This window comes from Macaca nemestrina, chromosome 17 (assembly GCF_043159975.1).
Source record: "Macaca nemestrina isolate mMacNem1 chromosome 17, mMacNem.hap1, whole genome shotgun sequence".
Lineage (NCBI taxonomy): Eukaryota > Metazoa > Chordata > Mammalia > Primates > Cercopithecidae > Macaca > Macaca nemestrina.
In genome coordinates, this window is record NC_092141.1 from 23,128,491 (window position 1) to 23,155,171 (window position 26,681).

Here is a 26,681-nt window from a genome sequence, read left to right on the forward strand (position 1 = left end):
AATTTTTTCCCTATCTCTCTTTGTGCACTGTGGTTTTAAAATTTCCTTTTCATTTTTAATGGTGTTTTCTGTTTAGAAAGCTTATTTGAAAAAATTAAACAAAAATTATATACATTTATTGTGTACAATGTAATATTTTAAAATATGCATACATTTGGAATGGCTAAATGTAACTAATTATCATATGCATACTTATGATTTTTGTGGTGAGGACACTTAAAATCTACTCTTTTAGAAATTTTCCAGAATACAATACTGTCCAATGTTATTAACTGTAGTCACCATATTGCACAATAGATCTCTTGGACTTACTACTCCTGTCCAGTTGAAGTTTTGCATACTTTGACAAACATCTCTCCAATCTCCACCTTTCTCCCCACCAGTCCCTTGTAACCACCATTCTACTTTCTGCTTCTGTGAGTTCAACTTCTTTAGATTCCACATGTGATATTTGTCTTTCTGTGCTTGGCTTATTTCTTTTTTTTTTTTTTTTTTTTTTTGAGACGGAGTCTCGCTCTGTCACCCAGGCTGCAGTGCAGTGGCCGGATCTCAGCTCACTGCAAGCTCCGCCTCCCGGGTTCACGCCATTCTCCTGCCTCAGCCTCCCGAGTAGCTGGGACTACAGGCGCCCGCCACCTCGCCCGGCTAGTTTTTTGTATTTTTTAGTAGAGACGGGGTTTCACCGTGTTAGCCAGGATGGTCTCGATCTCCTGACGTCGTGATCCACCCGTCTCGGCCTCCCAAAGTGCTGGGATTACAGGCTTGAGCCACCGCGCCCGGCGGCTTATTTCACTTAACATAATGTCCTCCAGGTTCAGCCATGTTTCACATACGACAGGGTTTCTTCTTTAAGGCTGAATAGTATTCCATTGCGCATATATATCACATTTCCTTTATCCATCCCTCCATTTTTGGACATTTAGGCTGATTCCATCTCTTGGCTATTATGAATAATGCTGCAATTAACATGGGAGTGCAGATACCTCTTTGACACATGGATTTCGTTTCCATTGGATATATGTGGTATGCTCAGAGGTGCGATTGGTGGATCATATGGTAGTTCTTTTCAAATTTTTTTGAAGAATCTCCATATGGATTTCCATAATGGATGTACCAATTTACATTCCCATGTGCATTGTTTTCTGACGTTGATAAAGCAGTAGATCTATTCGTTTCACAAACCTTTATTGCGTGCTGACTATGCATCAGCATAATGGGAGACGCAGTTGATACAAATAAAAGGCACAGCCTTACTCGGAAACAGATATGATAACTATTGATTAAACAAAGATGGCAGAAGTGGGCAACTGACCACATGTGAGAAGAGTGACAAGGAGAGTGGAATCTGGGATGATGTATATTTTGGCTTGGGCTGTTGAGCTAATGAGGAATGTATACTTTTTGAAATGCAGTATACTGTCACCTTATTTCTAAGTAGGGTCAAGTTTGAAGCCAAATAAAACTTTCCAATATTTGTTCTTCTAGCACATTAATAAAATGTACTTTGTGATTATGGGCAGCTGATTTGAAGATTGATTAATTTCTACTCCTGTTACCTTGATAAATGAGAAATAAATTTCATGGACAAGAACTCATCATTTGAAATAGATGGTAACAGTTGGATTGTCATTGATTACATGAGGTGATTTACAAGGAGGTCCAGCACATGCATGTAGTGTGCTATTCCTTGCTATGTCTGTTTTCTGTTAATTAATACAAATGTTGTTGTGTAGATTTTGGTATTTTGACTCAAATTGAGAAAATGTATACACTTCTATATACACGTATTAGTGTAAAACTTGGACCTGGAAAAGCAGAGGTTTCTAATAAATTAGCTAACATTTTCTTTGAAGAATTCAAGGTACCCTGAAGTACTTTCCTAATGATTGAATTGTTATTGTTAGAGGTCAATTTTCCACAGACTTTTTGTATTTCTGCATCTCTTGTGAGTGAGCAACTAACTGCCCTTCATTCTGAACTATCTTTTCAGGGATATTTGTATTGTGAACAGTCTTGGAACATAGAGACAGTGTCTCTGTCTGGAGCAAAGGCCAGGCATGCTCACTGCCCATTATAAAGGATTCGGGTTCCCTGAATTCAAGATTCCTCTTCTATAGCACAATCACTGAAGGTACCATCTGGTTCTCTTTGCATCACCTTGCAAAAATGGAGGCCTGGTTAACTGGTACAAAAAAATGCTAATACTTTGGCTACTGCTATTGTCATGAGCACTAAACTGTTATTTTTCTGTGACCCAGGAGTCTTGCGTCTTCTACCAGCATTCATGAAACTTTTGTCTGGCTAACTGGTTAGTTTGTGAGAAGGGTGAACTCTCAGACACGTCGCAGTTTTTTGTTTGTTTGTTCGTTTTGTTTTTTGAGATGGAGTATCGCTCTGTCGCCCAGGCTGGAGTGCAGCGGCATGATCTCAGCTCACTGCAGCCTCTGCCTCCTGAGTTCAAGCGATTCTCCTGCCTCCTCAGCCTCCCAAGTAGCTGGGACTACAGGTGTGTGTGACCACGCCCGGTTAATTTTTTGTATTTTTAGTAGAGACAGAGTTTCACCGTGTTAGCCAGGATGGTCTCGATCTCCTGACCTCGTGATCCACCTGCCTCGGCCTCCCAAAGTGCTGGGATTACAGGCGTGAGCCATGGTGCCTGGCCTCCTTCACAGTTTTTGATGGTTAATGCACTTCAATGTCTTATCTTCCAATCCGTAGACTTTATCCTACCATAAAATATGAAACATTCCAACTTTTCCAGCACTGAGAGGATGGAACTCTAAGTTGTAGATTGACATGGTTTGGCTGTGTCCCCACTGAAATCTCAACTTGAATTGTGTTTTCTAGAATTCCCAAGTGTTGTAGGAGGGACCTACCAGGAGGTAATTGAATCATGGGGACCGGTCTTTCCTGTGCTATTCTTGTGATAGTGAATACATCTCACGAGATCTGATGAGCTTATCAGGGGTTTCTGCTTTTGTTTCTTCCTCATTTTTCTCTTGCTGCCGCCATGTAAGAAGTGCCTTTCGCCTCCTGCCATGATTCTGAAGCCTCCCCAGCCATGTGGAACTGTTAGTCCAATTAAACCTCTTTGTCTTCCCAGTCTTGGATATGTCTTTATCAGCAGTGTGAAAACAGACTGATACAGAAATGAAATAACAAAAAGTCAAAAACTGTTACATCTGCTTTTCCTTGTGATTGCAAATGAATATGGTGCCTGTGATACCTCACATTTATTACATACCATGATTTTTGAAACCTCTCACTGAGAAATATTGGAGTGTAAGTGTACATTTAAAGCAATGACTTCTGTGAAATGTGAATATTTACTATCACTCATAGTTCATTTATTTTCAGTGCACTTAACTTTTATCTAGGGATCATAAACAAGTGTTTTGCTTTCTTATTGTAATCAAGTTTATTGAGGTGTAATTTATGTGTAATAGATTGCATCCAGTGTACACTTTGATGAATATTGACTGTTTAATATGCCTGTAAGATCACCATCACCATCAAGATACAAAACACTTCCATCACCCCAAAGGCTTACATGTACGCTTTGACTAAATGAATTTCGATGATGTGTATAAGTCCTTGATATTGAGCAATTTGGGAATAATTTCTGCTGAGGAGTTTTTGCTAGTTTCCTTATTTTATTTACTTTTTAAATTATCATAAGCATTAATATCTTATTTTTTTTCCTTGGTTATTTGCTTTGATTTCTGTTTTCCCGTTAAGGGTCCTCTGTTTGGTCTTTCCTTCTCTTTCATATTTGTTGGAGCAGAAAGACCAAATAATGTTTTCTTGAGCTCACATAAATGAGATAAATAGAATACATTTAAAAAAACATCAAGACTAAGTTGTCTCGAAGGGAACAAAAAGTCACACCAAAAAGAAGGTGGGAATTAGTGTACTTGAGTATGGAAGTTGATTAAGCAATAAAAATATGATGACAATTACTTTTGTAATTCAGTTATGAATTATGCTTAAAATGTGTACTTTATTCACTTTAATTATGACATTTGATTTTAGAGTTTTTCCTTCTCTCAATTATCGATACATTTTCTAGGGAAGGCTTTCTCAAATATTTGTTTTCGTCTGACATTTTATAATCATGGCTCTTAAAATCGAAGGATGGATTTTGAACAGTCAATTTCTCTCGGCAGTGTAAAATGAGTCACATGGGTCACATTTGTCTTGAGTCCCTTCAAAGACTGGAATGTGAGTAGAAATTGCAGTGCAACTTTCCCACGGCACTAATTGCATGTGAAGGACAAGACACTTCCATATTGTAATACCAAATATAAAATAGTGCAAAAAAAAAAAAAAGTCTCTGGTTAGAACTGTTCCATTTGTCATATGCCTTCTCATTTAGAAAACAAGAATTTTCTCTCTTCTCTCACCCGGTTGGAGGATCAGCTTTATTTTTCAAAATTTGGATGGAAATCAGTCTTCAGTCTGCTCTATCTGAAAAGAGAAAAATGCTTGCAACAGTTTGAAACCCTATAAATTGGAATACTTGATGTCAGTTATCTAGGATTTTTCTATCACTCCTCTTCCAACCTCCCACTTCTCACTGATGAGGGTTTCTTACTTTGGGGGGAAGAATACATAGCAACTGTAAAAATGTAAAATAAAGCGAGTTCATCTGATTAGTCTGCAATCTCTCTCTTTTTGTTTGCATCTGGAAATTCTCAAGTAGACACATGGAAACTTGCAGCATGCATGCTTTCTCCCTGTGTGTCTGCATATTCCATGCCATTTTCCAGCCATGCTTGTCTTTTATTAGGAATTAGATGGTCTGAATGAGAATAATTTAAAACATTTTTTAAAAACTTTATTTTTTTAGGAAGAGTTTTAGGTTCATAGCAAAATTGAGATAAAAAAACAGAGATTTCCCATATATCCCTCCTGTCCCCCTCACCTGGCCTCCCCTATTTTCAACACCTCTGACCAGAGTGGTACCCTTGTTGCAATCCATGAGCCTATACTGACACATGATTATCACCCAAAGCCCAGAGTTTACTTTAGGGTTCCCTTGGAGTTGTATATCCTAGGGGTTTAGACAAATATGTAATGACATGTAGACAGAAAAATAAAAATTTGAGGTCAACATCTCACCTTTCCTGTTCAGTATTAAACATGAAGCAACTGTTGTGCCTTTTCCAAAAATAGTCTGCCACAAGGAGCAATAAGTAATCAGAATTTAAAGGGGAGGAAAATGGAAAACTCAAGAGGCCTGCTTTACATGAACACACACATATTTTATAACTTATCTTATACTTTAGAACATTATTCCACTGGATTCTGGATTTCTAGATATCACATGAAAGTTCAACTGTAATTAGGAAGTACTTAGCTTAGGGTGAGGCAGGGTAGCTTGGGCTCTGTTTGATAGAATTGAATTGGGTCAACTTGCGATGCATCTAACACTCAGAGCAAGTATTTTTTTGGGAATTATCCACCTGAACAGGGAAATTTTCTAATTTGCACTAAAGTGCAGTACACGCTCTCAGAACATGAGGAATTGAAGACAATCACACTTCCCCTCTTTTGTAGCAAAAGGATTTTTTTACACCGGAGACCTCTGTTGAATTATGCCTAGTTGGTATTATCCATGCAGATTATAAATATGAGATGTTTTGATCCAAGAAGAAAAGCATTTTTTGCCTTTTTCTTGTTTTTGTTTTCTTGCTTATTTTTACTTGCTTGTTTTCACTACTGTACCAGTCCAAGGAATCACTAGCCAAAAAGGAGGACACAGTTATAATTAGGAAATAAAGGAGGCTGGCGGGAACTGGAAAGACGTGAATAAGTGGTTCATTAAACTGAGAAAACTGAGAAAGCAAAGCTCAGGGAAAGCAAAGCTCACTACTGAGAAAGCAAAGTTCACTACTGAGAAATTGTAGTGGGGTTGGGAATAGGGTTGAAAGAGATGCAACTGTATTGTAGACAAGAGAAAGGCCACTTCAGGCACTAACTCATAAAGGCAGTGCATCTGCCCTGGTTTTCCTTTCACGAACAGCTAAAATACTAGGTGGCACTGGACATGGTGAAAGCACATAATAGGATGAGGAGGTTGGTTTTGAAATTTGGACTAGGTCAAGATTTCTGGTTCATAAAAGTTAGTTGATCATGGAGCAGTCAACGTTCACAATGGGTCTCAGCAGCTAAGTCAGGCAACGGGGAAGATATTCTTTACTTCTCTTGGGTAAATATGTAGAGGTGCATTGGCTTGCTTATACGGTTGGCATTTGTTTAAATTTTTCATAAACTTCAATTGTTATTTAAAGTGCTGGCATAATTTGACACTCCTATCAGCAGTGTGTAAGACCTCAAGTTGCTCCATATACTTAATAATACTTGGCATAATCAGTCTTTGATATTTTAAACATTCTAATAAGTATATAGTGGTATTTTACTGACATTTGTTTCTCTCTCACTATTTTCCTCTTGCTTTTTTTTTTTTTTTTTTTTTCTTGTGAGACAGAGTCTTGCTCTGTCGCCCAGGCTGGAATGCAATGGCGTGATCTCGGCTCACTGCAACCTCCGCCTCCCAGGTTCAAGTAATTCTCCTGCCTCAGCCTCTCGAGGAACTGGGATTACAGGCCACCACGGCCGGCTAATTTTTTTGTATTTTTAGTAGAGACGGCGTTTCACCGTGTTAGCCAGGATGGTCTCAATCTCCTGAACTCCTGATCCACCTGCCTCGGGTTCCCAAAGACCTGGGATTATAGGAGTGTCCACCGTGCCTAGCGTTTCCTCTGTCTTTCTTTCTTTTTCTTTTTCCAGCACTGGCACAACATGCACAGACTTCGAGGGCACAGGAGGACAAATGCTTAGGGTTCCATTCATATGAAATGCCCAGCACTGGCAAACCCATACAGACGGAAAGCAGCTCAGAGGTTTCCAGGGGCTCGGGGGAGGAGGGCACGTGGGGAGCGAGTGCACCGCATTTTCACGGGGTCTTCTTTTGGAGCGATGGAAGTGTTTTGGAACTAGAGAGCTGTGATGATTGCAAAACATCGTGAGCAGAATGCCACTTAATTTGTACGCTGTAAGAAGGGCAGTTTTAACTTACGTGAATTTTACCTCAATAAAAAGGGGTGAATCCCCCACCAGGGACAAGCAGAAACAGCAGCCCACGCAGAGACACGACGGAGAGGCCAGGCTCTGGATCTGCCTACCGGGAGGGAGAAGGACACCCATGCCCCTGGGGCTGCTGTGAGGGAGGAGCGCTCAGCACAGGGCCCAGAAACGGGGCAAGTGAAATATTTGCTGCATTCATTACCATCGCCAGACCAGCAGGGCGGCCCATGCAGCTCAGGCTAGCAGCCCTGTCAAGGGAAGCCCCGGGACGACCCAGGCCACGCCTGTGGCCACAGCTCCTGCAGTGGCCAAGAGCAGAGCCAGAGTGGGGAGTCAGGTGGGTTCAGCCCTCCCTCCCTGACTAGCTCATGTCTCCTCCCTGGGCCTCACCTACCTCTGGGAAGGGGATAGAGACCAGTCCTCTAGGAAGCTTCCAGCACCAGAACCTTTCTGCACCTGGAGTCTCTGGGGAAGAAAATCAATCAATCAACCTATGGATCTACCCACAGGACCAGTGGAGAGGGAGGCAGGATGGTGCATTGGGTAAGCCGTGGTGATTAAGCTGACAGACAGGGGTTCAAATCCCAGCTCCTCCACCTCCCAGCCCCCCACCCTCAGGCCCCAGCTACCCTAGCCAGCCCTTCCGTGCCTCAGTTTACCCACCTGTAAAAGTCAGGTAATAATCGCCACTATCCCGTAGGGTATTGTGACGATGGAATGAGTAGTCTCACTCTGTCGCCCGAGCTGGAGTGCAGTGGCGCGATCTCGGCTCACTGCAAGCTCCGCCTCCCAGGTTCACGCCATTCTCCTGCCTCAGCCTCCCGAGTAACTGGGACTACAGGCGCCCGCCACCTCGCCCGTCTAGTTTTTTTGTATTTTTTTTTTTTTTTTAGTAGAGACGGGGTTTCACCGTGTTAGCCAGGATGGTCTCTATCTCCTGACCTCGTGATCCGCCAGTCTCGGCCTCCCAAAGTGCTGGGATTACAGGCTTGAGCCACCGCGCCCGGCCGCCCTCTGTCTTTCTTACTTGATTTTGTCTTTTGTTGATTTTCTATTTAATTTGATTATTTTCTTTCATTTGATTATTTTGGTTTTCTTTTGCTTTAAGTTTCTTTCTAATTTCTTAGTTTGCTTTTCTAGCTTAAGGTGGGAGCCAAGGTGGAAGCTGACTCAGATCTTTCTTCTTTTCTAATGTAGGGTTCAGTACTATAAACCTCCCACTAACTACTGAGTTACCTGCAAAGTACAGATTTTCATTTGTCGTACCTTCATTTTGATCTACATTCAAATGCTTTCAAAAAATTTCACTTTTGAATTCACCTTTGACCCATTGATTATTAAGAAGAGTGTTAGTTTCCAAATATTGGGGAATTATTAATACTTTGTTAATGATTTCTATTTTAATTGCATTGTCATCAGAAATATAATTTCAATGGCTTAAATCTTTTCAGATTTATTGAGAAAGTTTTGATAACTCAGAGTATGATCTATCTTGGTAAATGTTTTATGTACACTTGGAAAAGTTGTAAATCCTGATGCTCTTCTTGTTTGGAATATTCTATAAATACAAAAAATTGGTCTAGTTGGTTGATAGGTCATTCAAGTCTTCTTTATCCTTTTTGATTTTCTATCTCTATTTATACTATTTGACATGAGAGAGAAGTATTAAAATCTCTAATTATAACTAAAGATTTGTCTACAACAGAATTTTTGCTTGCAGTTCTATCAGATTTTGCTTCAAGTATTTAAAAACTTTCCCTAAGTACATAAATGGAAAGAACTGTTATATTATCTTGATTAACTAACTTTGTTGCCATTGTAAGATTATCCTTTTTATCCCTATTAAGAGACTTTGCTCTTAAGTCTGTCTACTTTATCTGATAATAATACAGTCCCTCTAGCTTTCTTTTTGATCAGCGTTTGCATGATATATCTTTTTACAACCTTTTACTTGTATTGGTGTTTTTATACTTAAAAAACATAATTTTAAAAGCAGTGTATATGAGTCTTGTTATTTTTATCCAATCTGATAATCTCTGCATTCCAACTAAAGTTTTTAGACCACATAAATTTAACGCTATTATTGATAAGATTGGGTTTAAATCTACCTTCAAGCTATTTGCTTTTTATTTATACTATCTGCAGGCAATTATTTTTTTTCTTTTTTCATTCTTCTTTGGTATTGAGTACATTATTCAATTTTTCCCTTTTTTGTTGACTGATTAGTTGCTATTTTTGATGTTTTATTTTAATGGATACTTTAAGGTTTTTAGTACACATTTTTAACTCTTTACCATCTACTTTCAAGCAGTGTTATGTTTTTCCCATAGAGTGTAAGAACTTTAAAATAATGTATAGCTGACCATTGAATAATATAGGATTTAGGGATGCTGACCGCCTGTGTAGCTGAAACCAAATATAACTTTTGACTTCCCCCAAATTTAACTGCTAATAGCCTACTACTCACCAGAAGCCTTATAGATAATATAAACAGTTGATTAACACTTATTCTATATGTTATATGTGTTAGATACAATATGCTTACAATAAACCAAGCTAGAGAAAAGGTAATGTTATTAGGAAAATTATAAGGAAGAGAAAATATATTTACTCTTTATTAAGTGGGAGTGGATCATGATAGAAGTCTTCATCTTTGTCCTCTTCATGTTTAGTAGGTTGAGTAAAAGGAGGGGTTAGTCATGCTGTCCTAGGGGTGGCAAACGTGGTTGAAAATCCATGTATAAGTAGACCTGCAGAGTTTAAACCCTTGTTGTTCAAGGGTCAACTGTGCTTCTACTCCCCACCCACCAGACCTTTATGCTATTGTCATGTATTTTGTTTCTATATATGTTTGAAACAACACTTAAATTATTATTATGTTTATTTTAAATGGTTTCTTATTTTTAAAATAAGATTTTAGTAATAAAAGTCACTACATTTATCTATGTAGTTACACTTTCTGTGTTTTTTCATTCCTTTAGGTAGATCCAGGTTTCAACATAGTTTCATTTTCTTCTGCTTGAAGTACTTCTTTTTTTTTTAACATTTGTTTATGCCACAAGACAGCTGATGATTATTAGTCTTCCTATGTCTGAGAAACTATTTTACTTAAATATTTGAATGATATTTTTGCTAGGAATAGAATTCTATGTTGACAGTTTCTTTTTTGTCCTTTCAGTACTTTTAAAGACATTACTCTACTGTCTTCTAAGCTAGCTTTCCTAAGAGAAATCTAGAGCTATTACCTTTGATCTTCTGGACATAACATGTCTTTTTTCCCTGAGGTGCTTAAAGTTTTTCTCTTAAACATATATATGGTCACATTCTTCAGAGTACATGATGTTATGTTCATTTTTCCTCAGTCTTTTTTTTTTCCTCTGGCTCTTATTTTGGATATATTTATTGCTATATTTTTAAGTTTACTAGTCTTTTATTCTCCAATATCTAATCTTGTGTTAATCACATTGCATCTTTTTCATCTCAGGGATTGTAATTTGTAATTTTTGACTTAGATCTGAACCTTTCTTATGACTTTTATGTCTCTACTGAATAAGTTCAAGATGACTTTTAGATTTTTGAAAGTATGAAATACAGTCATAATAAATGTTTTAATGTTCTTGTCTATGAATTCAATTATGATAATTATTTGAGTTTGTTTCAGTTTCTTGATTTACTAGTATGAGTTGTATCTTCTTGATTTTTTGCATGGCTGTAATTTCAGACATGAATTTTACCTTGTTTGATATTGGATGTTTTTATATTTCTTTAAATAATTTTGAGGGGTATATGTGTGTGTGGGTGAGAGAGAGAGAGAGAGAGAAAGAAACAGATTCACTATATAGAAACCATTGAGTCCTTCATGTCTGGTTTTAAGTTTGTTAGGCAAGACAAGAAATGCATTTATCTGGGTTTAATATATTTTTCTAGCTGGTGAGGCAAGACCTTTCTACTCTACACAATGTCCCCTGAAATAAGATGGTTTGGGTCTGAATAATGATTACAGATGCTGTTTTGGCACTGTGTGCTTTCTGGGCATTTTTTCTTCTAATCCTTTTGGATGGTTCTTCTCCCAGTCTTTGAGTATTTTCTCCCATGCACGTACTGAGCAGTACTTAGTTGAATTCTCTAGGAGATGTTTTTTGCAGTATATGAAATTCGTTCTCTGTGCAGCTCTCATTTTCCAGTGCTTCCGTCTGTCTACTTTAATCTCCTTAGCTTCCCCAGACTTTGGCTCTATTTTTTCAACCCAGGGAGGCTGTGGACTCTGTGTGAGTTTTCCCATCCTGCACTGCTCCTGAAAACTTTTTCAGGCAATTAGCTGCGGTAAGTGTAAAATTTAACTGCTTTCTTTCTGTCTTACTGTCCTTCATTGACTGATGCCTAATGCCTTAAGTGTCATTATTTAATATATTTTGTTTAGTTTTTCTGTCCCTTCTTTGTCTTGTTTTTTAAAATCTTTGTTTTTATAGAATTTGAGTTTTGTCTAAAACACAAAGTGTGATTCCTAAAATCTTCTCAGTTGTTTAACAAACCATGTAAAAATTATGCATTTTTAGCATTTTAAATGTGATGTTCTGTCTTTTGTATTGATAAGTATTTTCATAAGCTCATCTTTTTCCCTTATGTATTCACTCCTAAAAAATGTCTAGTAAAGACTGGTGTCTCCACATGTATGTACCCAATGTATTTTCTTTTTATTTTATTATGGCACACCTGATTGTTGTTATAATTATAATCCTGGACACAGAATGATAGAATCAAAAGCACAGGGTATCTCAATCAGGTGTTTCTCTGCACAGTGGTTTTCTCTATCTTAGGTGAGGCCACTTTACTAAGGCAAGGGTATCTATTTGACACTACCTTTGTGCCAGGGATATCTTACAAATAAGCCCAGATTACTTTTTAGTGCCATTGTCCCCTGCTTCAAAGATAAGCCTATACTGTGTTGACAGGCTTAGATACTGCTGGAGTAGCCAAATAAAGTCCAATTATGATTCTGTCTATATCCATTTGTCTTTTTATCCCAATTATTTGAGAGGCATACTCCTGTCTCTTATGAGAGAATATTACATGATGTATGAGAGAATATAGTCTCTCTAACTTTATATATAGAAGAGATTTAGCATTATGCATTGCACATCAGAATCTTCAGAGCTGATTCAGGTATTGCTAAATTATTGGTAATTAAATCTGAATCTAACACAAGGGTGCATATCCAAATACACATCACTTTCTTTTTTAGGAGCTATTTAAAGCTAATTATATTTGAAACTGCAGAGGGAGACAGGCACTCATTTATTTTCTCTCTTTCTCCCTCTCTCTCTCTTTCTAAGATTCTACAAGCTAAGACAGAAAAGGAAAGGACAACAGAAAACAAAATAATTGTTATATCACTAAAACACAAATTTCTATAACAAAAGGAAAATGTTATTATAGAAAAAGCCAGTGGTGCTTTGAAAGAGTACAGTAATTAAAGAATATTAACCTTCAGGCAAATTAGAACAAGAAGTTTTTTCTATTTCCACTCACTCAGAACAAGAACTCTCCTAAGAAGAATGGTATAATTGAGGAGACATGTGAAACAAAAGCATGCTTCCTTAACCAAGAAATGGTAGGTACAGTGTATAGAACCAAACATTACTCTTTTGGCCAAAGGCTGCTTCTAGGGCATTACAGATAATGAATATACTTCCCACTAATCGACTATGATTCATCAACTTCATAACATAGGGGGACAATATTTTCTTGTTCAAAGAGAGAATCTCTTGAAAGTTTAAGCCAGAAACAATTAAAAGTTACACCAGACACAAGTAAAAGCCAGATATCTCATAAGAAAACCAGAATATGCTCACCATGTTAAGGCATTACTTTGATTTGGATTTCTCCAACTCAGGAAACAACAATCACAACTTGTGGCATATTGGATAAAGTGAAAACTTTCCTTTATGATTTGCAGAGCTCTTCGTAATCCGGCTCCACTTCACCTATCTATTATTCTACCACTGTCAAGCTCTCAAGGAAGAGAAGAATTAACATGAGCTTTGTAGTGTGACCATCCTGGTAATGAATCATGGCAGCCTTTCACTTCAGCCAAGATCTCAGTGACGATGGGTGTCAGGCTATTATCTTCAATGTGAAGACAATGATAGATGACTTTCTAGGTTCTCATCAGCATGTGATTTAGGATACTTTTCGACTACCAAGACAGAGTAGTAGAAAGATAGGATCTCTTTTTCCTGGGGTAAGACATTTGGTATAATCTGGGCATGATCTGGAGAAATAACTAAGAGAGGAATGTCTGGCTTATGGGAAGTAGAATTCAGCTCACGATATTAGAAAATATCAGGGTGAATCCCATGGGCTGAAGGTTGAGGGCCTCGAGTCCGATTGGGAAATATGAGTTAGTGGCAGTGAAATCCAATATAAACACAGTCAGTTGGCCTATTATACTTGTGTAAAAGAGTAGATAAGAACAAATTATATGGAAAGGCTTCAGCTGCAGATGTCTGGGGATCACTCATTGTGCATAGAGTCACTGGGGCTGACTCGAAGGATGTGCACACCTGAGGTTGCTGATAACCACAATTCTGTCTTTGTCTTTGACTTTCAAACTAAAATAGATTTGGATCCTGTGGGCTGCTTGGGAATAAAGGTGAAAATATAGCTGTGAAAAATAAGTGAAGAAGAAACAAGACAAGCTAAGAGCAGCACATTTTTGGACAGATGATACTCAAAACCTACCTACCGATATATTAATACAATAATTTAGAAAGCGACTTGGGATTTATTTGAGCAGTTGTAAGTTTCATAGACAATAGAAATTTTAAAGCTAGCTGCTGATTCACTGACCTTTTATTTTAAAGTCAGGTAGCACTTATTTGTAATGAGAAGCGTATAGATTTAGTCTCTTCTTATCTTCCTATCAGAAAACTTAATGTTGAATCCTTCTAGCTCACAGCTGGACTGTGAACATTGATTACTCTCATGCCCTGCATAGATTTGAGAAATTGTCTTGAATTTTTATTGACTTTATGTGGAATGGTGAGTTACACTAATTAACATGACAAAACTTTGCACTTTGTGGCTTCTTATTTCTGTTTGTTGTAGATCACCTACATTGATACTTCTACAGTTTTCTAGCATTGCATTTGTGTTTTATGGCATTCACTTAGAAAGCCATTAATATAGAGGAAATCCATCTGCCTTTGAAAGGATGTGTCTGTTTTTCTTTTTTTGTTTGCTGTCATTTTTTCCCTCTTTAATTTTTGTGGGTACATAGTAGATGTTTGTATTTATGGGTCACATGAAATATTTTGATATAGGCAAGCCATGCCATCACATAGGGGTCTATTATTCTTAATGTACAGCTTTTAAACATTTTCTTATATAATTTTTTTTTTTTTTGAGATGGAGTCTCGCTCTGTCACCCAGACTGGAGTGCTGTGGCGCGGTCTCGGCTCACTGCAATCTCCGCCTCCTTGGTTCATGCTATTCTCCTGCCTCAGCCTCCCGAGTAGCTGGGACTACAGGTGCCCGCTACCACGCCCGGCTAATTTTTTGTATTTTTAGTAGAGACAGGGTTTCACCATATTAGCCAGAATGGTCTCGATCTCCTGACCTCGTGATCTGCCCGCCTTGGCCTCCCAAAGTGCTGGGATTACAGGCGTGAGCCACTGCACCCAGCCATTCTTATATAATTTTAAAGCTGACTGTGGTTTATAGCTTTGTTCTGTTTTTCTTTGTCCTCTCTTAACAAATACCTTCTAGATATTGCTTTAAAATGGAAAGTTCCTGCCCATTACTAACTTAGGTTACCCAAACATTTACTCATACGCTAGTTGGAAAGTTGTCATCATTGTTTCATTTCAGGAAATAGAGGCAAACTTGGCGGATTAGTCATTGCATTAATAAAATGGAAGATTTAGCCAGCTTTTAAAAAACTGCACTGGAAACTATGGAGCACTGGGCACCCTAACAATGAAAAGTGAGGGCAGGGGAGGTGGAGACATTGAGATTTGTTTTCTCTCTCTGGCTATTTGAAGCTGCATTTTTCTTTGAAATTTTTCTTCTGGAAATTATATTTTGCTTTATTATACTCTCACATTACCAGACTAATTTAAAAAGACTTCTTTTTTTTTTCTTTTATTTTTTTGCATTTTACATATTTGCCAGGTATGTTCATGGATTACTTCATAAATTATTCCATGAACATTGCATTTTAAAGCTAATGCTGTTGTTTTAATATTTCATTTTTCTATGTGGAATGCTAAATCCCTTCTGATAATAATGTATATTTTATATATTAAAAATTAGAACATATATATCATATATTTTTAAAATTTTTTATTGTGTCCTCTGTAGAGTAGCTATTTTGATGATCAAAAAACTTGTAAGATTAGCAGGGCAATTATTTTATCTCAGTTATATAGATGAGAAAACAGACACATACACACTACATTAATGACCTGCTGTGTTCATACAGCTATTATCGGATGGAGTCAGAACTCAAACTCAAGGCACAATGCGATCTGGTAAGTGCCCTCAGTCATAATCCACTTACAAATGCTATGATTAATTTGATTGTGTAAGTTTGTCATATTTGCAAACTGAGACAAAATATGTTGAACATAGCAAATAAAGAATAGTGTAGTTGTTGGAGTATAAAAGATCTGAACATTAACCCTGTCTTTGACACTTGCTAACCAGCTCATTACTAAACTACTTTAAGTGACTCATATCTTTCAAATGAGCATAAAATTCTTTCCAACCTCATAAAATTATTATGAGAATTATAAGAAACAGTGCACATAAGGTGCTTAACATAAGTACCCAACATTGGTAAACAATTAATTATAGATTTCATTAAAGTTTGAATCTAATATAAATGGGCATGTTATAATTTACTGGTCATTGTAGACTAAGATCTAGTTTTTTCCTTACCTCCATTAAATCCTCCCAGCTTGGTGGACCACTTTGCGTGTCACATTTCCAGCACTCTCTATGATTGGTAGTCATTTTTTAGGTACCGGCTGTGAACTGTGTGTTATCTTTTCTTGTATTCCTCCCTTGTCTCCTCAGTTAAATTTTGCTTTCCGGGCCATGGCTAATTCTGTTTTACTTTCTTTCATTGATTATAGTACAGGGAAGGGACCTTGCCTCCCTGATATTATACCATTCTATGGTAGAAGCATAACAACAATTTTGTGGATGATAAATGAACAGCTAGGCCTTAGGAACCAAGTAGTAAGTGCCAGGCAATGTGTGATTGCATGGTCTCATACCACATGTTTCCATACTACATGTTTTGTCTTTCCTCACAGAGGGTAAAGATGCTAATTTGGCTCGGTTTGAATCTCTAATGTGTAACACAATCTGGAAGTGATTGAGTTTACCTATAATTAATTGATTCCTTTTTTTTCCTACTAGGCAAAATGGGAACTTGAGAGAGTATGCAGTTCAGTAATTGAAAAGAAAAAATAAATTTCTCTATAAATAAGCTTTCTGATACGTGCTCTTAGCACACACAGTGTGTATGTGTGTGTGTGCGCGCGTGCACGTGCATGTGTTTATTAAGCCATAACTATGGTAATTATGTGCCTGATTGATAAATATTTTTGACCCTCAGTCTTCTGGGAACATAGGATTGTACTTTCTGGCCTTTTAGTGGCTGACTGAGACCGAGAATCATAATTGGAATTGACATGGTTTCCTTCTGAGACACAAGACTTAATTCGTTGTGTAAGATTTGCATGAGTTCCCTTTTGCCTCCTGCCATGACAGCCATTGACACTGAGTAATAACTTTTCCATTAGCCTGACTCTCTGGGTGTCCCATTCCAGCACAACCTTGCCCACCCTGACTAGTACAAAAACTTAGAGAAGTTGAAATTAAATTTCTCTTCAGAGCAAGGTGTTAATGTGTACAATTAAGTGTATTCTGCCTACATCCCCCGACACAGGGTATAACGACACTGAAGATCAATCCTTCTCAGACATGCGCCACTTACAAATTCTTCCTCAGGGAAAAGTGAAAGCAGAGCTGCCTTGCCTGAACTGAGAGGTGGAAGATGCACTATTCAGATTTGAAAACAATCCTTTTTTTCCTAAAATAATTGAAAAGTGTTGTTCCTGATAGAAACATAAGGATATATATTGCTAGTACTTGAAGGCCACCTTATTAAGCTGTTCACATTATTCTGTCTTTTTATCTGTACTACAGATTTACAAACTATATGTAATTATCATCATTTCACAAATCAAGAACCTATCGATCTCAAATATGTTAACAATTTTGCTCTTCTCAAATGACCAGTACATTTTTAACCACAATCCCAACACATACCTATCTTTTAAACAAAAGTCTTTGATTTCTCTATCAACTCATTTGGTAACTACTGTCTCCAGCCAGTGGAGGCCCAAAAAAGAAGAACATCAGCAGGGGATCCATCTGCATGGGGTTCTTTTGAGGCCCTTAACTTCAGCGTTCAGATTGGTTGGCAGGCTTTAATGTTTCACAAACAATGAGAAAGTTTAAGAGTTTTAGTACTTACAGACCCTGAGGGGGTACACTGTATGCCTGGAGGCCATACACAGGAGGTCAGGGGGGTGTAAACAGGGGTGAGGGTAGAGCCTAGCAACTAGCAGTATCTATTTGGAATAGGCTGTGGGTCACTTTATGTTCACCAGCAAATGCCAGAATGATCCATTGAAGGGAAGCTGCAGCAAAGCTGGGATCCCAGTCTGTTAAGCAAGAGAGATGTATTTAAGTTGTGTCTTTGGCCACATCTTGAGTCTTTTGGGTGTAAGGTAGAACTGGAAACTGTGTCAAGGGTCACTGAGCCCTGCCTTTGGCACAAGAAAGCTAACCAGTATTCAAAATGCATGCAGAGGCAACATAGAATTACAAGCATCTGCTACAACTTGTCTGACTCTACATTCAATAGACACATTTTACACCACTCCATGTGGTCTCTCATAGAATGGAAATATTTCTGGAAAGAAGAGATCCAAGGTTAAGTCATTCTCCTAAAATATAAAACATCCTTTGGAGAGAAAATATTTAAAGATTATTAATAATCACCTCCAAGCAACACTCTCATCAGTAGGCAAATTAACTTAATGGAAAAGGGGTGTGGTTAAAAAAATATAATACGTCGGTATATCACTGAGTTCTACTACAGGTCCCAGGCTTATGATATTTTCTTTAATTTATTGCCTTGAATTTTTCATTCTCTGAATCCAGATCATTAAATTTTCATTGCACTATGATAATGCTAGAGATGAAACAAGGCTCTCTATTTTAAACTCCAGTTGTTTATCTTTGATCAGTTTATCCTTTGCTTAGAACAAACATGGATCTTTCTGTTTTTTTTTTTATGTAGTTGTCAAATAAACTTATTCTGTTTTTATGGTATACTTTATATTTTACATATCCATGTATGTTTGCTCTTTCAAAAAGTATACATTCTTTAGAAACACACTTTCTAAGTGCTCTTCTGGGCATTTAGTGCTTAGTAGCTGCTTCACTTTCCTGGACTTATAAGTAAACTATGTTATAAAACTTGAGTAATTCCATAAGTTTTTTAAAGGGTAAAAGGGGTACCCATCACCTCAAGCATTTATCAATTCTTTGAGTTACAAATGCTCCAATTATACTCTTTTAATTACTTTAAAATGTACAATAAATTATTGTTGACTCTAGTCACCATGTTGTGCTGTCAAATACTAAGTCTAATTCATTCTAACTGTATTTCTGTACTCATTACCTGTCCTCACTCCCTCCACCGCACCCACCACCCTTCCTAGCTTCTGGTAATCATCATTCTACTCTCTATCTCCATGAGTTCAATTGCTTTAAGTTTTAGTTCTTACAAATAAGTGACAACATGTGAGGTTTGTCTTTATGTGCCTGGTTAATTTCACTTAACACAGTATCCTCCTGTTCCATCCATGTTGTTGCAAATGACAAGATTCCATTCTTTTTTTATGACTGAATAGTACTCTATAGTGTGTATGTACCACATTTTCAGTATTCATTTATCTGTTGACAGACAAGTAAGTTGCTTCCAAACCTTGGCTATTGTAAATAGTGCTGCAATAAACATGAGAGTGCAGATATCTCTTTGATATACTGATTTCCTTTTTGGGGAGTACTGATAAAAGAAAAGCTTCAGCCAAATTAAATTTAAAGGAGTTTAATTGAGCAATGAATGATTTGCAAATCAGGCATCTCCCAGAATCACAGCAGATTCACAGAGACTCAGGGCAGACACATAGTGGAAGAAGATTTATAGACAAAAAAAAGGGAAATGACGTACAGAAATTGAAAGTGAGGTACAGAACAGCTGGATTGGTTACAGCTTGGTGTATGCCTTATTTGAGCATACTTTGAACACACAGCGGTGTATGAAAGGTTGAAGTATGGCTGCTGGGATTGGCCAAGAGTTACCTATTGTTACAGGTGCATACTACTAAGTTAGGTTTTCAATTTTGTCTGCCTATTAAGCTAGGTTACAGTTTATCACCAAGGACTCAAATATAGAAGTACAGAGTCCTTTTCAGGCCATATTTAGTTTGTTTTAACAGTATATACCTGGTAGTGAGATTGCTGGATCATGTGGTAGTTCTATTTTTAGTTTTTTGAGAAACCCCCATACTGTTCTCCATAGTGATTTACTAATTTACATTCCCACCAGCAGTGTACAAGTGTTCCTTTTTTCCCACATTCCTACCAACATTCATTATTGCCTGTCCTTTGCATAAAAGCCATTTTAACTAACATGGAAGTGTAGTTGTGATTTCATTGTAGTTTTGATTTACATTTCTCTGACAGTCAATGATATTGAGCACCTTTTCATATACCCATTTGCCATTTGTATGTCTCCTTTTGAGAAATGCTTGTTCATATCTTTTGTCCATTTTTAAGTCAGATTATTAGGTTTTTTTTTCCTATGGAGTTATTTGGACTCCTTATACATTCTGATTATTAATTCTTTATCAGATGGATACAATGTAAATATGTTCTCCCATTCTGTGGGTTGCTTTTTCAGTTTGTTGATTCTTTCCCTTGCTGTGCAGAAGCTTGTTAACTTAATGTGATGCTGTTTGTCCATTATCACTTTGATCACCTGGAGTAATCAGTTTTGTTCCTTGGAATTATCCAGATCAGTTATTCATATTTTCTATATTTATGCTAATTTATAAAATCCCAAACATCTATATGCTATAAACCATCTTTCATGGAAAGTGAATTGATTTTAGAATTGAATTAATGGGGAATCATTGAAAGGTCTTATGTACCTAAATGATCAATAGTTAAATCTCAATATCCAACCCTTAAAAATGATCATTTTTGTGTATCAGCTGTTACACAGTTTCAGCAATCCTTACTACTATTCGACTCAGCAATCCGATTACTGGATATATACCCAGAGGAATATAAATCATTCTGCCATGAAGACACATGCATGCAAATATTCTTTGCAGTGCTATTCACAGTAGCAAAGACATAGAATCAACCTAAATGTCCATCAGTGACAGATTAGATTAAGAAAATGTGGTACCTATACACTATGGAATACTATGCAGCCATAATAAAGAATGAGATCATGTCATTTGCAGTATCGTAGATGGAGATGGAGGCTATTTTTCTTAGCAAACTAATGCAGGACGAGAAAACCAAATACTGCATGTTCTCACTCAGCGGTGAGAGCTAAATGATGAGAACTCACAAACACAAAGAAGGGAACAACAGGCACTGGGGCCTACTTCAGGGTGGAGGGTGGAAAGAGGGAGAGGAGCAGGAAAAAAAAATGGATACTAGGCTTAATATCTGGGTGATGAAATAATCTGTACAAAAAACCCCTATAATACAAGTTTACCTACATAACAAACCTGCACATGTACCCCGAACCTAAAAGTTAAAAAAGAAGGCAGTAGCAAAAGGAAAAATAAAGAGTTAAAAAAAAAAAATACTGAAGCAGCCCTCTAACTGGCCTGTTTTCTTTACTCCCTATGATGCCAAATAAAAGGCATTCATAGGCTGGATCCAAGTGGATAGAATATTGAAATTCATAATTTATCATTCACTTCTGGTGTTTCTCTAAACTTCATGTGATAAACCGTCAGGTATTTTCTCAACCATGTTTCTTTCTCTCTCTTCGTGGAATACAAGTTATCCAAGTTTCCAAAATCCTGCTTATATCTTTGAAAGTTCACTTACACAATCTCATTAACTCCTCTTTTGTATTCACAGGAATTTAAATGATGATAAGTTCAATTCCTCTACATAATTATAAATGAATTTTTGAATTATAAATATCTTGTTCCCAGACAATTTTAACAAGGACCAACAGAGTCCAAACTTCAATGAACTTGACTTTGTCTTTAGGTTACATTAAGAATAAACATATTCTCTCTCTTATTCATGATCTCAAATCATGTTCGATTTACCATTATATTGTCTCACTGGACAATAATATGGAATGAGCATGAATTGGCAGTATAAACTCGAACAGTCATGACTTCAAAGACATTTTAAATGTCCTATTATGTTATCACTTTTCCTGAAGCAGTAAAGCCTAGGAATATTTCATCTAATGATCTGTTTTGATTACCGTCTGTGGTTTTCCTGCACTTTCATGCAGACTTAAGTACATTTTTAGAACTCTCAACCATCTCTCAAATAAATCTTCCTTCCTTTTTCTCTCATGGAGATAGCACGGTTTTCAGATGAAAGCCCTCATCCACACACAACCCTTTTTTCTTTTGTGTTTTCCATTTTATTTTAAAAATCAAAATCTTGTACTCATGTGTGAGTGTATGTGCTATATTAAAAGTTGATCCAATTTCACTCTTGGAAGCTTGTTTCCTTTCTAATGAATGCACAATAGTTTTTTCGTCGCATACAAAATTCTGAGACCATCTTACTCTTTCTGTGAGTCAACCTAATTTTCACTATTAGAGTCTTCTAGGCACAGGACACTTTTATTTGTTTCAGATTTTTTAGAATTTATGTTTTTTTCTTTTACAAACCAAAAACTGGTCAACCTTTAGAATTACTTCATCAGATTTCAATATGGGGCACTGATATTACTCAAAATACAACAATAGGCCAAGTTGCTTAATATTTCTATTTAATTTATCTAAAAAGCAGGAGTGGTATTATTATCTACTTTATATTTTTTGTGGAATATTTGATCTCTTTAGTCTTTTCAGAGGCAATAGAGTAGTACAAGAAAGGTGGAATAAAGCAGAGTAAGAAATTATTGCAAGTATAGAGGTCTGTATTTCTTGTCTCTAGAATCAATTATTAGATTGCCATGGTGGATAATTGTTTTGAATATTATGATTTCAACATCATATCCCTTTCCAGGTATGTTTTCATATATAATTTATAAACTACTCAGAAATATATATTTCTATAAAATTAACTTCTGGCTGAACGAGCTGAACACCACTTTGGCAGAAATGAGCTTCATTTTTTAACATCATTATTCCTATTTTCATCATAGATAATTATCTTTGATTTTTAGCAAAATTCACTGTTTGCTTTAAGTAAAATTAACTATTTCTTACGGCAGTTGATACAAACACTACATTGACAGTTAATATACTTTATTTGTTAGAATTTTTTTTCTCCTTAACATGACATACATGTAACAATTAGTATTGTGATACTGTACCAAGGAAGTTATGATTTGGATTCCAAAGCATTCTTCTACTCAATTCATTATTTAGACCTTTGGAGTATCTGTTCTTTGTTCTTCAATTGGTATTTGTGATGATAAGACAATAATACTCAAAAATTGACCCAGTATTGAACTCAGTAAACTTCGACCTCAATGATATGCCATATGCCTAAAATAGGTAACATTTGACAACCATCGTGTGCTCATAAAAACCACAGAATTTGAAGAAAGGATATCAGGATGACAAAAGCAATTTAGGAAAACATTCAGAACATCATATTTCAAATAAACTAGAAAACCATTTTGAAATATATCAAGTGCAGGCCAGTCATGGTGACTCACACTTGTAGTCCCAGAATTTTGGGAGGCCGAAGTGGGCTGATCCTTTGAGCCTAGGAGTTTGAGATCAGTGTGGGCTATGTGGTGAAACCCTGTCTCTACCAAAAACAAACGAACGAACAAACAAAATAGCTGGGCCTAGTGGAGCACACCTGCAGTCCCAGTTACTTGGCGGGCTGAGGCAGGAGAATCACTTGAGCCTGGGAGGTAGAGGTTGCAGTGAGCCAAAATCATTCCGTGGCACTTCAGCTTGGGTGATGGGAGTAAAACTCTAAGAAAAAAAAAATCTCTCTCTCTCTCTCTCTCTCTCTCTCTCTCTCTCTCTCATGGGCAATTATGTTGAGAACAAGTTTAATCTTATTGTGTCAAAACTGTGCTTCATTTGTAGTTTTATTTTTTCTGTTTCTTTTGTGTACATTATAATGTAATTCATAAATATACTAAACATATTTTATTAATAAATGTATTAAATTGTCCTGTATATAAGTGAAAAGGCATGTAACTGATTTTCAAATGAATTAAGTAGTGGTCACAATTCTATATCTAATTAGTTGAATCTATGGGAAATAACATAGTTGTGATTCCTTTATATAGAAGATGACAACCTGTCTCCCATGATTGCAGGGAGAGAAAGCCAATGAATGTAAAAATACTATGTGTGTAAATTATTGAACTTAACTCTTCTCTTCAGAACAGTATGTGTCTCTTTTGTCTTTAAGTTCAATTTCAATCACATGACTAGGCAACTTTCTTATAGGTTGTAGGTGCCAAACTGAGGGGAAAAGGCAATGCTTGCCAACTTCTGTGATCAATTCCATATCTTTGATCCTCAGTATAGGCTTGGTTGGGGGAGAATGTTGGATATTTTGACTGTAAAGAGTAATATGAACTGGTTCTAGCTCATAGTAATCCACAGAGGGACCTGATACAACCAGAATTCCAAGATCAACTCTGCTACTTACAAGTCATATGCCCTTGAGAAGCTAACACAACCTTTTTACATTTTTCTTTTAATTTCTTAATAAAAATGGATGAGCTTTGAGGAATAAATAACAAAATAAAAATGTGTATAAAACATTTCATGATACCTGAAATATTATAGCTCCGAGCCAACTAGTAGGTGATTTCTTGTTTTTCTTTATTTCCCTTCCTTTCTTCCTTCCTTCCTTCCTTCCTTTATTTCTTTCTTTTTCTTTCTTTCTTTCTTTCTTTTTCTTTCTTTCTTTCTTTCTTCCCTTCCTTCCTTCCTTCTTTCCTTCCTTCCTTCTTTCCTTTCTTTTCTTTCTTTCTTTCTTTCTTTCTTTCTTTCTTTCTTTCTTTCTTTCTTTCTTTCTTTCTTTCTTTCTTTCTTTTTCTTTCTTTCTTTCTTTCTTTCTTTCTTCTTTCTTTTTCTTTCTTTCTTTCTTTCTTTCTTTCTTTCTTTCTTTCTTTCTCTCTCTCTCTCTTCCTCTTCTTTTTCCTTTTTCTTTTTCTTTTTCCTTTCTTTCTTTATTTCTTTCCCTCTTTCTTTCCTCAAATTGATATGTTTTTAGGCATTAACCATATTTCATTTTATTGTGATGTCTTAAGACAAGAGGAATATTCTTGTTTGGTCCCTAACTCATTTGAAATGCAGTCCTTATACTTGTACATTCGTTGTTCCTCTCTTACAGTTCTTGAATTTCTATGCTTTATTTTATTCCTTCCTGAAATCTTTGGATTACATAGTTGTTAACACAATCCTTGTCACCTGTGTGTTGCCTGCTGTTGATTATTTCAAAATATATATGTTGCAAGCAGAATACTTATATTCTTCATAAAGGAGAAGATGCATATCTTCTACTTTTATTCAAATGTCTTATTCCTTTATTCTCTTACAATGGTAATATCTTCCATTCATCTATGACTGTTAGAAAAAAAATTAATACTGTCTGAGTTGTAACTGCCCTACCTCTATTTTTAGGACTTAAGTTATGACATCACATTTATTTACTTGGATGGTATATTTATACTGCATGGTTTTGAGTCCATCACCATTTCAAATTCACTATTCAAGTCATATATCAGTTTATATATCAAATTTGCTGTTTGCCACCTGTCATTTAGATAAATGACCTCTCTGTTGTTACCAAAGAGCTATAAAAATAGATTAGGCAGAACAATCTTTATATGGAATCTTGAGATAACCATGAGAAATCACCTAGCCAGTTGATCACAATTATATTCACATTTAGGTAAAGTCACCCAATTGATTTCTGATTCAATAAATTGCTGTTACATTTCACCTTTAATTTTCTTGTAGCTACAAGTATCTCATAAGAAATATGATCAAATGCCTTTCTGATAAGCATGACTACCACAGTTAGATTTTTTATATCTACCAATCTATTTCCCAAGGAAATGAATGGGTTCATGTGATAGTATGCATTCATACCAACCCAGCTTATGCCTAGTAGTTCTTGATTCTAGAATATTTTCCAGGATCTACATTAAATGATACAATCCCCAGTTTATTTACTTTATTTTTAGTATACACTGTGAAAAATCAAGATTTTGTTTACCAATTTTCAGAGTTTTTTATCCTATTCTCAATAACAATCAATAATCATCAACAGCCATAAGAAATCTTGCTTACTAGGTCTTTCGTTCTAGCATCAAATTTGTCAGCTGAGGGACTTGAAACAGTTAGTTACTCACCTTACATCTCCTGACCAATCTTGAGCATGATCTTGGGGCACTTTCTCCTATATTAGTGTTTGCACTACTATTTTAGTTCAGTGGTCATTTCACTTGACAAATAAGACAAAAGCAAAAGATGAGTTAAAGTGTTCTAGTTTTCTATTCAATTCATCATTTAGTAGCTTTAATCCCTCTTTGAAAAAAGCTTGAACATAAATAAAATAAGAAAATCATCACTGCTATGCCCCAAGCTGAAGAACTATATTTTCCTTGATCTTCTTTTGTGCTGAAAATAACAAAAAGATGGATTTATGTTTAACTAACAATTTTGTGACTTCACTTCATTTTGAAAAATTAGCATTAATGCTGTAATTATTTTCATTTTACAAGTCCTCATTATATTTATCCTTGATTATCTTTCTACCTGTTTAAATATGGTTTTAAAATGTGAACTGATTAACATGCAAAAGCTCCTAGTATGCTGTACATCACATTAGATCTGAAGAATAAATTCAAATTTCCTTCATACTGATTCATTGTCTGGTCCTGGAAAAGTCACTGATTCTCTCAGAGCCTTAGTTTTATTATCTGTGAAATGAGCATAATAAAACATCTACCTCAACTCTTAATTTAAAGTGGCATCTAAGACTTCCTTTCAAAGGCAGACAGAAACCATCAGAAGATCCTTTCTCCAGCTACTCTGGATAAAGTATAATAATATTTTATATATGTGACTAAATTCAAAATCCAGAGAGATGAGTTTTACAGTATCTGATATTAAGATCTCAAAACCATATAGTGAGAGTTTTTAAAAGCCCAGCAAAATCACAATGGTAGTGAAACAGGGTATATAACATAGAGAATTTTATTTTATACCAGTGAGGAAAATATGGAAAGGGAAGAAACA

The 26,681-nt window shown here is 36.3% G+C and overlaps 3 long non-coding RNA genes across 5 annotated transcripts in view; 2 read left to right on the forward strand and 1 right to left on the reverse strand.

Annotated features, from left to right (window-relative positions):
- LOC139359485 (uncharacterized) overlaps window positions 1-26,681 on the forward strand; it is a 72,103-nt gene that overhangs the window by 30,161 nt on the left and 15,261 nt on the right. The window contains exon 3 of one of the 2 annotated variants that reach the window (XR_011615522.1): window positions 1,991-2,131. This is a non-coding gene — a long non-coding RNA (uncharacterized lncRNA). Of the gene's footprint in view, window positions 1-1,990; window positions 4,648-26,681 lie in introns of those variants that run through there. The other variant, XR_011615521.1, reaches the window with a different exon arrangement.
- On the reverse strand, window positions 4,339-25,867 carry LOC139359486 (uncharacterized). 2 transcript variants are annotated; one of them, XR_011615524.1, is made up of 5 exons: window positions 25,793-25,867; window positions 9,701-9,796; window positions 7,484-7,554; window positions 7,093-7,183; window positions 4,339-4,467 (listed from the first exon to the last, which is right to left on the reverse strand). It is a non-coding gene; the product is annotated as an uncharacterized lncRNA (long non-coding RNA). The 2 variants fall into 2 exon arrangements; XR_011615523.1 differs by having other exon boundaries at window positions 4,389-4,467; window positions 7,082-7,183.
- On the forward strand, window positions 10,723-14,531 carry LOC105465344 (uncharacterized). The gene is made up of 3 exons (XR_977493.3): window positions 10,723-11,412; window positions 12,623-12,700; window positions 13,046-14,531. It is a non-coding gene; the product is annotated as an uncharacterized lncRNA (long non-coding RNA).